Source organism: Mauremys reevesii, linkage group 12, assembly GCF_016161935.1.
Source record: "Mauremys reevesii isolate NIE-2019 linkage group 12, ASM1616193v1, whole genome shotgun sequence".
NCBI lineage: Eukaryota > Metazoa > Chordata > Testudines > Geoemydidae > Mauremys > Mauremys reevesii.
The window spans coordinates 40,419,237-40,434,905 of record NC_052634.1 but is presented as its reverse complement, the minus strand read 5'-3'; the positions used below and the strand labels follow the sequence as shown (position 1 = coordinate 40,434,905).

The 15,669-nt window shown below is 53.5% G+C and overlaps 4 non-coding genes across 4 annotated transcripts; all 4 read left to right on the top strand.

Annotated features, from left to right (window-relative positions):
* Nucleotides 1–418: 418 nt before the first annotated feature.
* On the top strand, nucleotides 419–500 carry TRNAS-UGA. Its single transcript has one exon. It is a non-coding gene; the product is annotated as a tRNA-Ser (tRNA).
* Nucleotides 501–1,996: 1,496 nt separating this feature from the next.
* On the top strand, nucleotides 1,997–2,069 carry TRNAF-GAA. Its single transcript has one exon. It is a non-coding gene; the product is annotated as a tRNA-Phe (tRNA).
* A 1,922-nt stretch (nucleotides 2,070–3,991) lies between these two features.
* On the top strand, nucleotides 3,992–4,064 carry TRNAR-UCU. The gene has a single exon. It is a non-coding gene; the product is annotated as a tRNA-Arg (tRNA).
* A 7,317-nt stretch (nucleotides 4,065–11,381) lies between these two features.
* Nucleotides 11,382–11,453, top strand: TRNAD-GUC. The gene has a single exon. It is a non-coding gene; the product is annotated as a tRNA-Asp (tRNA).
* The last annotated feature ends 4,216 nt before the right edge of the window (nucleotides 11,454–15,669 follow it).

Sequence of the window (15,669 nt, the reverse complement as noted above, 5' to 3'; positions counted from 1 at the left end):
TGAAATTCATGATCTGATCGTTAGTTTCAAAATCAGGGATCTTGGGTCCTATTCCCAACTCTGCCACTGACTGGCTGTGTGACCTAAGACAAGTCAATTCTCCTTTCTCAGCCTTAGCTTCTCCCTCTCTCAAGTAGGGATAATGATGATCCGCTCCTACCTAGCTCAAGGTGGGTGGAGGATGGGGATCCATTGGAGAGTGTCACTAGGAGTATCAGAGGGGCCGTGTTAGTCTGGATTTGTAAAAGCAGCAAAGACTCCTGTGGCACCTGGCTAAGCAAACAGAACAAACCCCAAATCCCCCCTGTGCTTTGGGAGCCAGGTTTGCTGTGGGAATTCTGTAGTTCAGATGACTTCACGCTTGGGCATTGGGATTATTTACCAGTTTCTCTAGCATTGGGGCAGTTTTGTGCTTACAGCTGTGATGGCTGAGTGGTTAAGGCGTTGGACTTGAAATCCAATAGGGTTCCCCTGCGCAGGTTCAAGTCCTGCTCACAGCGAGGCCTGCGTGTTTTAGCCAGTCTCTCACCCGGGCAATACCTCTGTACAACCCCCTGAGACACTCTCAATTCTCTCCCCACCCCAAGTAAATTCTGTTCTGCTCCTTTCATCGAGATGCCTGGGACACCACCTCACACTGTGTTGTTGAGGGGTCAGGCAAACTCTCAGCACCTGAAGCCTCTGCCACTCACCTAGTGCCCCATAGATCAGCCATAGCCCTGGTTCTGCTCCTCTCTCTAGCATGTGAAAGGAGCTGAGTCAGCGACTGCATGGGAGCTAAGGGGCTGCAGAACCAACAGAGAGAAAAAAAGGTGCTCAGTGCCCACTGGCAGCCAGCTCCCCCCCCCCCCCACTACAGGCCTTGCTGACAAGCTCCTCACACTTGCCAGTGATCAGCTGTTCAGTGGGGTGCTGGGGGAGGAGCAGGGAGAGTGGGAGAGGGAAAGGCATGGGGCAGGAAGGTGCAGGGCAGGCAGGGGTGGGGGCGTGGGGGACGGGGTGGCGTGGGGGGCAGGGCCTGGGGAGGAAAGGGGGGATTTGTCCCATACCCTGGATCCCTCTAGGGCCGGCCCTGAAGGGAAGCACCGACTATCACAGTGACAATACAACTGACCAGCCTTGCGGGAGAGGCTGAGGGAGATCCGCACTCACCAGGTCTCTTCTCTCCCCCACGGTGAGCCAGACACTGCTCTTTCCTGGCTCTCACTCTAGCAGCTGGATGCCAAGGAGCCATTTCCCCACAGGAAGTGCATTGAGTGCCCCTGTGGTGCTGGGGGGCTGGCGCTGCTGCTGCCTGTGGGGCTGGCAGGGGGGCTGATGTCTGCACAGACTCTCAGCTGCCAGGCCGGAGGGGGCACTTGGGCCCTTACCAGACTGGCTCAGTGAAGACGGGGGGTTGACAGAGCAATACAGACGCTCTCCAGAGCACGGAGCAGCAGCCGCCCATGCAGCCAGGCAATGAGCATTTCCCACAGCCTGGAGCCGATGGGGAGGCGCCAGCTGCTGTTCCAGCTCCTCGGGGACAGGCCCTGTCAGCCAACAGCCACTTCTTACTCCCCACAGCTAAGGGCGCCGGGTTCCTCCGGTGGGGTGTGGAGCAGCCGTTCGTTCTCCTGTTCGCACTCCTCTGCGGTGTGAAAATCGGGGAGGGGAGGCAGAAGCCCCACTTCCCTCCCGAAATGACGCCCAGTGGGGGAAGCCAGGACAACAGGGTGGGGCGGCAGGTGGTGGCCAGACTCTCACCGCCAGGGTCTAGTCTAGCTCAGGGTCCAGCTCAACTTCCTCCCCGCGCCACTGGCCCCCAGTCCCCTTCCACCACCAGGTCAACCCGGGCACTAGGGCAGGAACAGGGTGAGGCAGCAAGTCAAGCTGAGCAAGGCAGGCAAAAGCGAGTCTTGTCTTCATGGGCACCTCCCAATGACGTCCTTTTTGTGTGCAACTGCTGCAAAAACATCCCGGGCAGAGAAGCAACAGGCCCAAACATTACCACACAGCTGCCAAAGTAGCTCAGTTGGGAGAGCGTTAGACTGAAGATCTAAAGGTCCCTGGTTCAATCCCAGGCTTTGGCAGGCCCTTTCATCTCTCTTTGTACCCTGCTGGCTTGTTCTCTGGGAGCACAGTGGTGTGTCAGCACCCAAGATGAGCAGGGCTGCCCTAGAGCATTTAGGGGTCTGGAACAAAGCATTTTTGGGAGCCCGTTCAATTAAAAAAAAGTTGCAATACTGTATTCTCATGGGGCCTGGGGTAAATTGCCCTGCTTGCCTCCCCTCTGGGTGGCACTGATGGTGAGTCTCTGATCTTGGGCTCTGCAGTAGGAAAACATAGAATGGGCTTCTGCCCCTAGTTGGCCCACCTGACCTTTAACAAGGAGAGATGGGATCTGTCTTTCCCAATATGTCAGGGAGAGAGCAAGGCAGGGTGACCCTCAGGAATGGTGCCAGAGGGCTGCTGGGCAGTGACAGGCAGGGAGTGGGGGTGAAAACTCCTCTGCGCAGCTGAGCAAGGGCAGTACCAGGGAAGGGGCATCTGTGAAAGTGGCCGTGTGGAAGGGATTTGGGGGTCCAGGAGGAGGCACTTGCTGTTCAGTGCCTTGGAGCAGCTGGACTTGGCCATGGTGGATGTTCAGGAAATGCACATTCATGACTCTAGGGTAGCTTGCTGGGCAGAGGGTGATGGGAGGAAGGGCCTCCTGGCCAGGAAAGAATGATGGGGTTGGAGTCTTGTTCTTCACATTCGCGGTGCGAGTACAGAAGGTGGTGGAGCTCCAACCAGGGAGGGCATTACTGGTGGGCTTTGTGCTCTGTGGCACTGGTTACTGCTATATTAGTGTGTATGGTCTCCAGTTAAGGCATGAGAGGGAAGATCAAAGGCTCCCTTCCTCTGGACTGCATGATGTTTGGTGTTGGGGGGGGGGGGTTAATTGTGTCAGCCGGCCTGAGCACCGCTGGTCCCATTTTCCCAACTGTCAGAGGAAACATTTTTACAATGAGCACTACCTGGTGCACGTCTGTAGTGAGGTCGGCTTAGAGGAGCTCACTCCAGCCACAGAGGGGGTTCACCTTTCTGCGGGGACAGACCAGGACTCGCATTGACCGGATTTATGCTTAGCTTTTGTGTCTTTAGCATGTTGCTTCTCAGATTCTTTCTTGGCCTGACTTGTTACACTTTGACACTTAACAGGCCAGAGTTTATGCACCTTCCTATTATCCTCACTAGGATCTGATTTCCAAATTTTGAGGAATGACTTTTTGCCTCTAACAGCCTCCAGTACTCGGCCGTTTACCTAGAGTGGCGTTCTGCTGGTCCTCCTATTGTCGCTGCTGATTTAGGGCAAACGTTTCATCTGAGCCTCTAATTGCAGTGTTTTTAAACGGTCTGCATGCTGCTTGCAGGCACCTAACACTTGTGACAGCAGCTCCTTTTAATTCCCATCCAACCATCTGTACTTATGCCGATAGGTCGACTTTAGGTCTTTAACTTTGAGCGGTAGCTGAGAAGATGGTAAATCGGGCAGAAACCCGTTCGACAAACCTCTTCATTTCCTTGTTATTTCCTGACTTCTTCATTCATCCCCTTTTCCTTTTTTCCTGGGTGAGGCGGCGGCCTGCCAGGGAGCTCCCTGGCACCTCTGGCTGCCTGGGCTGAAGGCAAGAGGCAGGCCTGGGCGTGGCGAGGGCCTCCTGTCCTGGCCTGAGGCCGCACTGCTTCCTGGTCCCCTTTTCCCACCCACACCGGCAGGCGGCTGCTGCGGGAGAACACGAGGGAGGCTCTCGGGATGCTAGGCAGCGCTGTGTGGCTGTCCGGGAAAAGAGCCTTCTTCTCTAAAGATGGCTGGCAGAAAGGTGATACTCAGCTCTGTAAGCGACCTGCCCAGTAGCCTTGCTGCCAGGGGATGCAGACATTTCTGTAAGGTGCAGAAAGAGGGTATTTGACTTCCAAGTTAATATGAGAAATATGCATTTAGGAGATTGAATTTCCATTTTTTCACAGGGCCCCAGTGGCCTAATGGACAAGGCAATGGCTTTCTAAGTCAGAGATTGTGGGTTCAAGTCCCATCTGGGGTGAAAAACTGCCTCTCTATTGCAAGGAAACCTTGGCCTTATTTTCACCAAGGAAGTTGGGAGATGTTTGAACACAAAATATTGGATCTTGGGAAAAATGCCCCAGAAATGGTATCTTGACAAATGCTTTCTAAACCCCTCAGTAGCAAACAATTAATGCTAGTGTTTGTCTGAGACTAGAGGGAAGAGGAGTGTTTACTCCCACACCTCAGTGAGTGAAACAGATGGAAAGAGCAAGGCCGTCCTGAAAGAGAATGGATCTGTCTGGAGACAAAGCAGCCCCTGAGAATGAGCAACGGTGTGAAAAGAAGAGGTTCAAATGTGTGTTAGATGTTACTTAGTGTTAGAGGGTTTATCCCTTCACCCTCCCATTCCCTGGTCCTTCTTGCGTACACACAGAGCAGCAATACCCAAAGTCCGAAGGTGCAAACAATGAGATGTTTATTGGATTGAACTTCCAGCAAGCAATGATTCCAGTTTCCTTCCTCAGTGTCCCCATCCCAGCTCTGACGCCACAGAGCCTTGCCTGTGTCCCTGTTCCCATTCTCCCCCTTAGCAAAACATAGGACATATGGTGACACATTTCCTGATAGGGCCAGGCATCAAGGTGGAAGGTGTTGATATTCCATTTGTCCCACTGCCCCGTGTGTAGTACAGTGCCCTGCACCTTCTCTCATACGGGCTGCCACACCTGTTCCAATTAGCGTTCCAGACTTCCCACTATAGTGGGCCCGGGAAGGTTGGGTCCAGGTTGTCTAGTACAGGGGGGAGGGGCTTACTCCATTACTTCTCGGTTATTTCCATAGGCAACGTATCACAAGTATACTTAGCAATACACCAGCCACTGTAATAATCCACAGCAACACCGAGAGACCTGAGCACTACCGCATGGTCCAACATCCCGGCCACCACCGAAACACCTCCTCTCCTCCTTCGACAGGGTCAAGCTCTTAACGTATCCAGTTGCTGGCAGTTGCAATACGCTGCTGCTGCAGGTTTTTGTGCTTTTGTCCATATCATAAGTCCATTGAATGTCCACAGAGAAATGGGTTATTGTTCAAACCAACTTAACCACGTGGTGTGGAATCAGGCTGTATGCGCTGGTTCGATTATTCACAGCAGTAAGATTCACAGATCTATCTGTGCCCCAAAGCCCAGAGAGCAGCGTGTAGTGTGGAATTTGGTTAGGGGCTGGTGTAATTGTGCCCCCAGTAATATGTACATTTCCAGCAAAACACCTCATACACAGTACACCCAATTGTCCACCCCTTGCCATGGGCCATTGGGTGTGCTCCTCCACGGCCATCAGGGAGGGGCACATTCAAACATCTTCTCTGGATTTACACCATTTTACACACCCCTCCATTGATTCCCAGCGAGCAAATCCCCTTCTCATTATTCCCATAGGGCTTGTGGGGCCCACCTCAGCTGCCGATTCACTTCCAGATACCACGGTAGCTATTACACAGGTGCTGGCCTCCTAGTCGAGCATTTTGAATGTCCACACACATCTTCCCCCAGGTCAGCCTTTTGAAGCCATCCCCACTCATGTCATGAGGTTTTCTGTTCATTGAAACACAACAATGCTAACAACAAGACAAACACCACAGACAAACAACACAAAACATAGATTCATGGTATTCTGGGTTAGTCTTTTGCTGGCACCAGCTTGCTTGTAGAGTGTCTGAAAAACAAAAGAAACAATTTCCACACACACCCCCAGTGGGGACAGATTAGTGCTTAATAATAATAATACCACTTCCTTTTACAAATTTCCTTGCTAATTGCAGGAAAAACAGAAGAATTCCCTCCAGGCTGTCCTTATTTTGTTCTATAGTTAGATAGTGAATTACCCCACTCACTGGTCATTTATGAAATTCATGAGGTGGTGTGCCTCAGTTTCCCCTCTTGTACAACAGACCCAGTTTGCAATAGTTTCTCTGCTGTACCAAGCTTTAAGTTTATCCTCAGGTAACAGCTGAGAGACAGCTTTAGATTTAGCTTTAGCACTGTACATACACCCACACACTCCTTAGGGTTAACCTGTCCCCCTTATTTTCAGGCTTGACTTGTTTTTTCACCTCCCTTTCCTGGAGGGCCACAATCTGAGTCTTCCAGTAGCTTGTTTGCTGACCAGATGTATTTATTATTTGCAGCTCCTTTGTGCTGCCACTGATGGGCAGTTCTCTCGTTCCCCCATCAGCTAGGTCACTTGCATTCACCGCGGCTTTTGGGCTTGGCTTTTGGATCCAAAGCCATCAGCAGCTCAGAGACTGTCTTAAAAGGGACACAATCAACTTCCACCCGAGTTCTGATTACTTTCCACTTTCATCTTCTGCTTCAAAACACACAGACCTGAAAAAGAAACCACAGCCTATTGTGGCTCCCTTTGGAGCCCTAATAGGGTTTGAATTAAGTACCATGTTTTGTTTGCATTTCTTTTACCCCTTCTCCAATATACACTGCACACGTCCTGGGAAAACGCACATTCCTTCCATAGTTTAACCTTCATAACATTATGTTACAAACCATAAGTCTCAGTTTAGGTTTTTAAAACCTTACACAATTACACACAACAGTTTGTTTTGTCTAACAGCCCTTGCACTGCAATAATTTTTTTTTACACAACTGTACCCCGATTACACATCCATCTTGTACAACCAGAGACAGCCAGGGGCAGGCAAGTTAAGTGCCAATAGAAACCGCGGACATTCCTTTAGTGATTTTGCTTACATTACCCAGGAGTCAAATCATTTTGATGAGATTATCTCTCCGCCTGCTGCCTGCAGCTGTCCCCTATAGACCGTTTCTGTGGACAAAGGGCCCATTTCCCCTCAGAATGGCTGTAAAGGCTTCTCGGGACAAAACACAGTGGTGGTAGTAGCCACTTTACCTGACCCTCTTGTATAATTTAATTACTAAGCTTCCATCCAATGTGAGTGCACAGAGCTGCACATACAGTTACATTTATATAACTGGGTTTTATTATTAAACCAACAACTGCCCTTCTTGTAACACCACAACTGTTGCCTTTTACTATTTCCACAACTCACAAATGTTTTCTTTCCTCCAAACTCTGTATTATTAATTTTTGCAAAACCCTGGGCAGCTGCACTGCCGTGCTGGAGTGACTCTGCAGGGGGAGAAGCTGCTGTGGAGCAATGTAGAGCAGGTGCAGGAAGGAGCCGGGGTCACTATTCACACTGTGAACTGCACAATTTTCCATATTTGGGAATGTCCGAGAACAATTCTAAGGGGAAGGTGAATGCAGAGCAGTGACACTGGAGGTGCCCAGACCTCCAACGGGGGCGGTGTGGAAATTAATAATGGGAAGATCACTTGCGAAATTAGTCGTCACTGACAAGATTTGTCTCTGTTCTCATTTCACATTGTGGTGTTGTTTAGCAGAATCAAGACATAGTTTTACTGTATTAATTAAACACTTAATTTTATTTAACTAAGCCAAAAACTTAGTGTCACTTATTTTTTCTCTGTCCTAGCAAGAACTAAATGAATTTCGTGACTTTCTGGAAAGTGCAGCGAGATTAAATGTGGGGAATTCAGTCTCTGTGTTTGGAGCTGATGTTTTCCTCTCACAGGTCAGTGCCTGCATTGAAATACCAAGAGGGATCTAAGGGCTGGTGTACGCTGGGCACAGGGGTGTTTGCAGAAGGGGCGGGGCCTCAGGTGCAAGGGGCGGGGCAGGGTGTTAGTCTCCCCCAGCTGGCGGTTCACGCCCTGCCCATGGTGTTGCAATGACAGAGGCTGCCCAGGCTGCACTTGTAGCGAGGTTCCCCCACTAGGTGGCCGCGCAGAGGCTGCAGGAGACAGGCAGGTGGCAGCAGGGGAAGTGGCGACACAGGAGCTCTCAGCAGCAGGGTGAAGGACAATGCCGTGGAGCGGCAGCGATGCAGAGTGAACAGGGCAAACCGAGAGCCAGTTGAGGGAGTGTCGGCAGCAGAAGCGGAGGTGTCTTTTGATGCCTTCCCCTCCCTCCCCCACCCCTGGGGCTTTGCTGCCCAAGAGGAGTGGGGGTTGGGGGGAGGAGAGCGGAGGGGTCTCTTAAAGGAACATTGGATTGGCCTGTCACACGGCAAGGTGAGAAACTGAGGCACAGCACTGCCCAGCGTACTCTGGGGTGGGGGGTTGCTGATGAGCGTAGATTTGAATGTGGTTGTGGGGTTTTCGCAAACTCAGGCTTGATTCTCTTTCCCTTTTAAATAGAAGTTCTCATTGGCTCTCCGCCCACACAGACCTGGGGAGTGGGGGCGTGTTGCCTTTTCCCCAGGCTGAAAGGTGACACCTGCCTGGCGAGTGAGGGTCGGTTTGGGTGACCCCCACTCAGGGCAGGCTAAGGGCAGGTCTCTGCCCTTTACTCAGCCCAGGAGGAGTTTTTTGCACTAACATCCCAAGTGTGCAAGTCCGTCCCCGCAGAGCTGCCCCATAGGGTGACCTTAAAGAAACTGGAAAATGGGACAGGGCGTGGGCGGTAATAGGCTCCTATATAAGAAAAAGTCCAGCCAGACCGGCCTGTCCCTTTAAACATGGGACATCTGGTCACCCTTGAGCAGCCCCGCACTCCTGCTCCCCGGTTGGTGCGTTTGTAACCCGGGGGCTGAAGCCGACGTGAGAAAGGGAAGTGAGTGAGCTCGGAGCTCTCCGGCGCCACCTGCTGGGAGCAGAGGGCAATGACTGAGCGACGTCCTGGCTAATTTAAATATCACCTTGTTCTCTGCCGGGTGGCTCCACTGGCGAGCTGGGGCGTGGCCTGAGTGTGGCAGCACCTTATTTGCATATATTAAAAGCAGCAGTTTGGGGCCATTGGGGTAAAATATGAGTAAGTTTTGGGGTTGGGCCCCACATGTTTAGTGCAGGCTGTGGGGAGCCGGGCTGAGCAGAGCCTGCCCCGACAGGGTGTGTGGTCACCCTGAGCTGGGAGCGTGTTGCCAGATATGGGGAAGGGGCTGGGTTAGGGGTAAGGGTGGCTGTGGAAAACCAGAAAAGCTTCCCCCCATTTTTGGTGTCTGGGGGGAGTTCTCATTGTGTAAATAGAAAACAGCAGTGGGGGGACAAAGGGATTTGAGACTTGTGTTTTGTGGGTTGCTGGGGGGCCTGACCTGAGCCATCTGGGGCAGGCTGCTGCTGGGTGGGGTAGGATGGGGGCGGTGCTGTCTGTGTGCTTGAGAAGAGGGGCGGTTCCTGGTTGGCTGGTGCTGGCCTGTCTAGTGTTTTTTGACAACTGAACTCCCATTGGCCTTCAGGCAGGGCGGGTCTCTGAAACCTGGTCTCCCATTGGGCCCTCCCCAATTGACGTTTCTGACAGGCTCAGCTCCCATTGGTGACGTTGTCTGACAGCGATGCGGGGCGGAGCCGCCAGGGCCTTGTGCACTCAGAGCTCAGCGCCCGCCCACGAGAAGCGGCGCGAGGCCGCGCGGGGCCGGGTCCCGCTGCCTGGCGGAGGAACAGAGACCGCAGCAGTGGCGCCAGCGAGAGAGCCATCAGCCGGTCCTTAGTTTCTGCTTGGTAAAGGCAAGTCAGTGGGGTCCATCGGTCAGAAAAAGAGTCCCAGGACTTCTTGCTGGGCGCCAGGGTCCAAAAGCGGCGCATTCCCTCCTGGAAAGGGCTGTGTTTCGAATGTCTGTCCAGTGCGCATTGAAGGGAAGGATCTGCGTGCCAGGGAAGCTGCGTCCCTCCAGAGGCGCTTGAGAAGCCAAAGGGGCCGTGGGTGAGTTTGTGATGAGGTGAGTGTGAAGTGTGGAAGGGGGAGGGTGGCAAGAGGAGGTTTTGAGAGGAAAAAAGGTGCTGCTGAGCTGGTAGGGGAGGGCAAGGTCCCAGGCGGGTGTTGTGTGAGGAGCTGTGTAGGCCCGGAAAGGCGTCGTGCTGGGCAAGGGCAGGTGAGGAGGGCCAGGGCTTTTCCCAGGGCTGTTGCTGCGGCCAAAGCCTTTGGGAAGCAGAAGAGGGCCAGGGGTGCTGTTGCCTGCTGGGGCCCATGCGTCGGTGTAGGTGTACGCTGACCATAGCTGGTCTGTGGGAGCTGGGGCCACTCACCGTGCCCCTTTCCTCGTTAGTATAGTGGTGAGTATCCCCGCCTGTCACGCGGGAGACTGAGGTTCGGTTCCCCGACGGGGAGGCTGACCCCTTTTCAAGGGGGGAACAAAGAAATCCCTGGCCTGCCCGCCACATGCCTTGCATTCTCCTTCTACGGCCACTTCCCTTCGCACCCCGAACTGATGACTTTCACCTCCAGAGAGACAATTACCTCGGAAGGACACGCTGGCCCTAGCCAAAGCCTCTCCCCGGGCCTTCCGCCCCCGCGCCCAGCTTCGGGGCCTGCACTTGGGGGTACGTTTCAGAGCTTCAAAGGGAAATAGGCTGGCCAGGGGCATGAGGACAATGGCCCAGACAAACGGGGAGGGACTTGGTCCAGGGGTGGAGGAAGACAGAAAAAGGGACAGGCATGGGATTGGCTTCCTCTATTTTTTCCTTTGCTCAGCATTTGACCTGTGACTGTAATGGGGAGAATTGAGAAATACCTGTGGCCGCTGGCGAGGTAGGTGGCCGCCCCGAGAGCACAGAGCTGAGCATTTTGCACTGGGTTGCTGCCTGCCCCGCCCCAACACCTGGCCGTGATCGTATAGTGGTTAGTACTCTGCGCCGTGGCCGCAGCAACCTCGGTTCGAATCCAAGTCACGGCATTAATTTTTCTTGGGGAGGGGCTATCCTGCAGCACGCCTCGTGGCTCAGTCTGATGGCGTCCGTTTGCAAAGAGAGCCATCAGCTGGTCCTTAGTTTCTGCTTGGTAAAGGCAAGTCAGTGGGGTCCATCGGTCAGAAAAAGAGTCCCAGGCCTTCTTGCTGGGCGCCAGGGTCCAAAAGCAGCGCATTCCCTCCTGGAAAGGGCTGTGTTTCGAATGTCCGTCCAGTGCGCGTTGAAGGGAAGGATCTGCGTGCCTGGGAAGCTGCATCCCTCCAGAGGCGCTTGAGAAGCCAAAGGGGCCGTGGGTGAGTTTGTGATGAGGTGAGTGTGAAGTGTGGAAGGGGGAGGGTGACAAGAGGAGGTTTTGAGAGGAAAAAAGGTGCTGCTGAGCTGGTAGGTGAGGGCAAGGTCCCAGGCGGGTGTTGTGTGAGGAGCTGTGTAGGCCCGAAAAGGCGTTGTGCTGGGCAAGGGCAGGTGAGGAGGGCCAGGGCTTTTCCCAGGGCTGTTGCTGCGGCCAAAGCCTTTGGGAAGCAGAAGAGGGCCAGGGGTGCTGTTGCCTGCTGGGGCCCATGTGACGGTGTAGGTGTACGGTGACGGGAGCTGGGGTACTTCTCTGTGCCCCTTTCCTCGTTAGTATAGCGGTGAGTATCCCCGCCTGTCACGCGGGAGACCGGGGTTCGATTCCCTGATGGGGAGGGTCACTCCTTTTCAAGGGGGGAACAAAGAAATCCCTGGCCTGCCCACCACATGCCTTGCATTCTCCTTCTACGGCCACTTCCCTTCGCACCCAGAACTGATGACTTTCACCTCCAGAGAGACAATTACCTCGCAAGGACACGCTGGCCCTAGCCAAAGCCTCCCCCGGGGCCTGCACGTGGGGGCACATTTCACAGCGGCAAAGGGAAATAGACTGGCCAGGGGCATGAGGACAATGGCCCAGACAAACGGGGAGGGACTTGGTCCAGGGGTGGAGGAAGACAGCAAAAAGGGACAGGCATGGGATTGGCTTCCTCTATTTTTTCCTTTGCTCAGCATTTGACCTGTGACTGTAATGGGGAGACTTGAGAAATACCCGTGGCCGCCGGCGAGGTAGGTGGCCACCCCGAGAGCGCAGAGCTGAGCATTTTGCACTGGGCTGTTGCCTGCGCCCCCAGCGCCTGGCCGTGATCGTATAGTGGTTAGTACTCTGCGCCGTGGCCGCAGCAACCTTGGTTCGAATCCGGGTCACGGCATTGCTTTTTGGTGGGGAGGGGCTATCCTGCAGCACGCCTCGTGGCTCAGTCTGATGGCGTCCGTTTGCAAAGAGAGCCATCAGCCGGTCCTCAGTTTCTGCTTGGTAAAGGCAAGTCAGTGGGGTCCATCGGTCAGAAAAAGAGTCCCAGGACTTCTTGCTGGGCGCCAGGGTCCAAAAGCAGCGCATTCCCTCCTGGAAAGGGCTGTGTTTCGAATGTCCGTCCAGTGCGCGTTGAAGGGAAGGATCTGTGTGCCTGGGAAGCTGCGTCCCTCCAGAGGCGCTTGAGAAGCCAAAGGGGCCGTGGGTGAGTTTGTGATGAGGTGAGTGTGAAGTGTGGAAGGGGGAGGGTGGCAAGAGGAGGTTTTGAGAGGAAAAAAGGTGCTGCTGAGCTGGTAGGGGAGGGCAAGGTCCCAGGCGGGTGTTGTGTGAGGAGCTGTGTAGGCCCGAAAAGGCGTTGTGCTGGGCAAGGGCAGGTGAGGAGGGCCAGGGCTTTTCCCAGGGCTGTTGCTGCGGCCAAAGCCTTTGGGAAGCAGAAGAGGACCAGGGGTGCTGTTGCCTGCTGGGGACCATGCGAAGGTGTAGGTGTACGCTGACCATAGCTGGTCTGTGGGAGCTGGGGCCACTCGCCGTGCCCCTTTCCTTGTTAGTATAGTGGTGAGTATCCCCGCCTGTCACGCCGGATACCGGGGTTCGATTCCCTGACGGGGAGGGAGACCCCTTTTGAAGGGGGGACAAAGAAATCCCTGGCCTGCCCGCCACATGCCTTGCATTCTCCTTCGACGGCCACTTCCCTTCGCACCCCGCACTGATGACTTTCACCTCCAGAGAGACAGTTACCTCGCAAGGACACACTCGCCCTAGCCAAAGCCTCCCCCGGGGCCTGCACGTGGGGGCACGTTTCAGAGTGGCAAAGGGAAATAGGCTGGCCAGGGCCATGAGGACAATGGCCCAGACAAACGGGGAGGGACTTGGTCCAGGGGTGGAGGAAGACAGAAAAAGGGACAGGCATGGGATTGGCTTCCTGTCTTTTTTCCTTTGCTCAGCATTTGACCTGTGACTGTAATGGGGAGACTTGAGAAAGACCTGTGGCTGCCGGCGAGGTAGGTGGCCGCCCCGAGAGCGCAGAGCTGAGCATTTTCCGCTGGGTTGCTGCCTGCGCCCCCAGCGCCTGGCCGTGAGCGTACAGTGGTTAGTACTCTGCGCCGTGGCCGCAGCAACCTCAGTTCAAATCTGGGTCACGGCATTGCTTTTTGGTGGGGAGGGGCTATCCTGCAGCACGCCTCGTGGCTCAGTCTGATGGCGTCCGTTTGCAAAGAGAGCCATCAGCCGGTCCTCAGTTTCTGCTTGGTAAAGGCAAGTCAGTGGGGTCCATCGGTCAGAAAAAGAGTCCCAGGCCTTCTTGCTGGGCGCCAGGGTCCAAAAGCAGCACATTCCCTCCTGGAAAGGGCTGTGTTTCGAATGTCCGTCCAGTGCGCGTTGAAGGGAAGGATCTGCGTGCCAGGGAAGCTGCATCCCTCCAGAGGCGCTTGAGAAGCCAAAGGGGCCGTGGGTGAGTTTGTGATGAGGTGAGTGTGAAGTGTGGAAGGGGGAGGGTGGCAAGAGGAGGTTTTGAGAGGAAAAAAGGTGCTGCTGAGCTGGTAGGGGAGGGCAAGGTCCCAGGCGGGTGTTGTGTGAGGAGCTGTGTAGGCCCGGAAAGGCGTCGTGCTGGGCAAGGGCAGGTGAGGAGGGCCAGGGCTTTTCCCAGGGCTGTTGCTGCGGCCAAAGCCTTTGGGAAGCAGAAGAGGACCAGGGGTGCTGTTGCCTGCTGGGGCCCATGCGACGGTGTAGGTGTACGCTGACCATAGCTGGTCTGTGGGAGCTGGGGCCTATTACCATGCCCCTTCCCTCGTTAGTATAGTGGTGAGTATCCCCGCCTGTCATGCGGGAGACCAGGGTTCGATTCCCCGACGGGGAGGGTGACCCCTTTTGAAGGGGGGACAAAGAAATCCCTGGCCTGCCCACCACATGCCTTGCATTCTCCTTCGACAGCCACTTTCCTTCGCACCCCGAACTGATGACTTTCACCTCCAGAGAGACAATTACCTCGCAAGGAGATGCTCGTCCTGTCCTTCCGCCCCCGGGCCCAGCTTCAGGGTCTGCATGTGGGGGCACGTTTCAGAGCGGTAAAGGGAAATAGGCTGCCCAGGGGCATGAGCAGTGATTTCCCAACACCCCCCCCCCCTAGTTTTGTGAACTAGTTACATGCCAAACCTGGTGGCTGAACTTCGCGACTTTGTCCTCACCCACAACTATTTCACATTGAGGACAATATATATCTTCAAGTCAGCGGCACTGCTATGGGTACCCACATGGCCCCACAGTATGCCAACATTTTTATGGCTGACTTAAAATAACGCTTCCTTAGCTCTCGTCTCCTAATGCCCCTACTGTACTTGCACTACACTGAAGACATCTTCATCATCTGGACTCATGGAAAAGAAGCCCTTGAGGAATTCCACTGTGATTTTAACAATTTCCATCCCACCATCAACCTCAGCCTAGATCAATTCACTCAAGTGGTCCATTTCCTTGACAGTACTGTGCTGATAAGCAATGGTCACATAAACACAACCCTATACCGGAAACCCACTGACCGCTATACTTACCTACATGCCTCCAGCTTCCATCCAGGACACACCACATGATCCATTGTCCATGGCCAAGCTCTAAGATACAACCGTATTTGCTCCAATCCCTCAGACAGAGATAAACACCTACAAGATCTCTATCAAGCATTCTTAAAACTACAATACTCACCTGCTGATGTGAAAAAACAGGTTGACAGAGCCAGAAGAGTACCCAGAAGTCACCTACTACAAGACAGGCCCAACATAGAAAATAACAGAACACCACTGGCCTTTACATTCATCCCCCAATTAAAACCTCTCTAGCGAATCATCAAAGATCTACAACCTATCCTGAAAGATGATCCCTCACTCTCCCAGATCATGGGAGACAGGCCAGTCCTTGCTTACAGACAACCCCCAAACCTGAAGCAAATCCTCACCAGCAACCACAGAACAACAACACTAACCCAGGAATCTATCCTTGCAACAAAGCCCGATGCCAACTCTGTCCACATATCTATTCAAGTGACACCATAATACGACCTAATCACATCAGCCATGCCATCAGGGGCTCGTTCACCTCCACATCTACCAATGTGATATATGCCATTATGTGCCAGCAATGCCCCTCTTCCATGTACATTGGCCAAACCAGACAGTCTCTGTGCAAAAGAATAAATGGGATGCATATCAGACGTCAGGAAATATAACATTCAAACACCAGTAGGAGAACACTTCAACCTCTGACCGTTCAGTAACAGATTTAAAGGTGGCAATTTTGCAACAGAAAGCTTCAAAAACAGACTCCAACGAGAAACTGCTGAACTTGATATGCAAACTAGATACAATCAATTTAGGCTTAAATAGAGACTGGAAATGGCTGAGCCATTACACACATTGAATCTATTTCCCCATGTTAAGTATCCTCACACCTTCTTGTCAAACTATCTTAAATGGGTCATCTTGATTATCACTACAAAAGTTTTTTTCTCCTGCTGAGAATAGCTCATCTTAATTAATTAGCCTCTTAGAGTTGGTTGGGCAACTCCCACCTTTTCATGTTCTCTGTGTG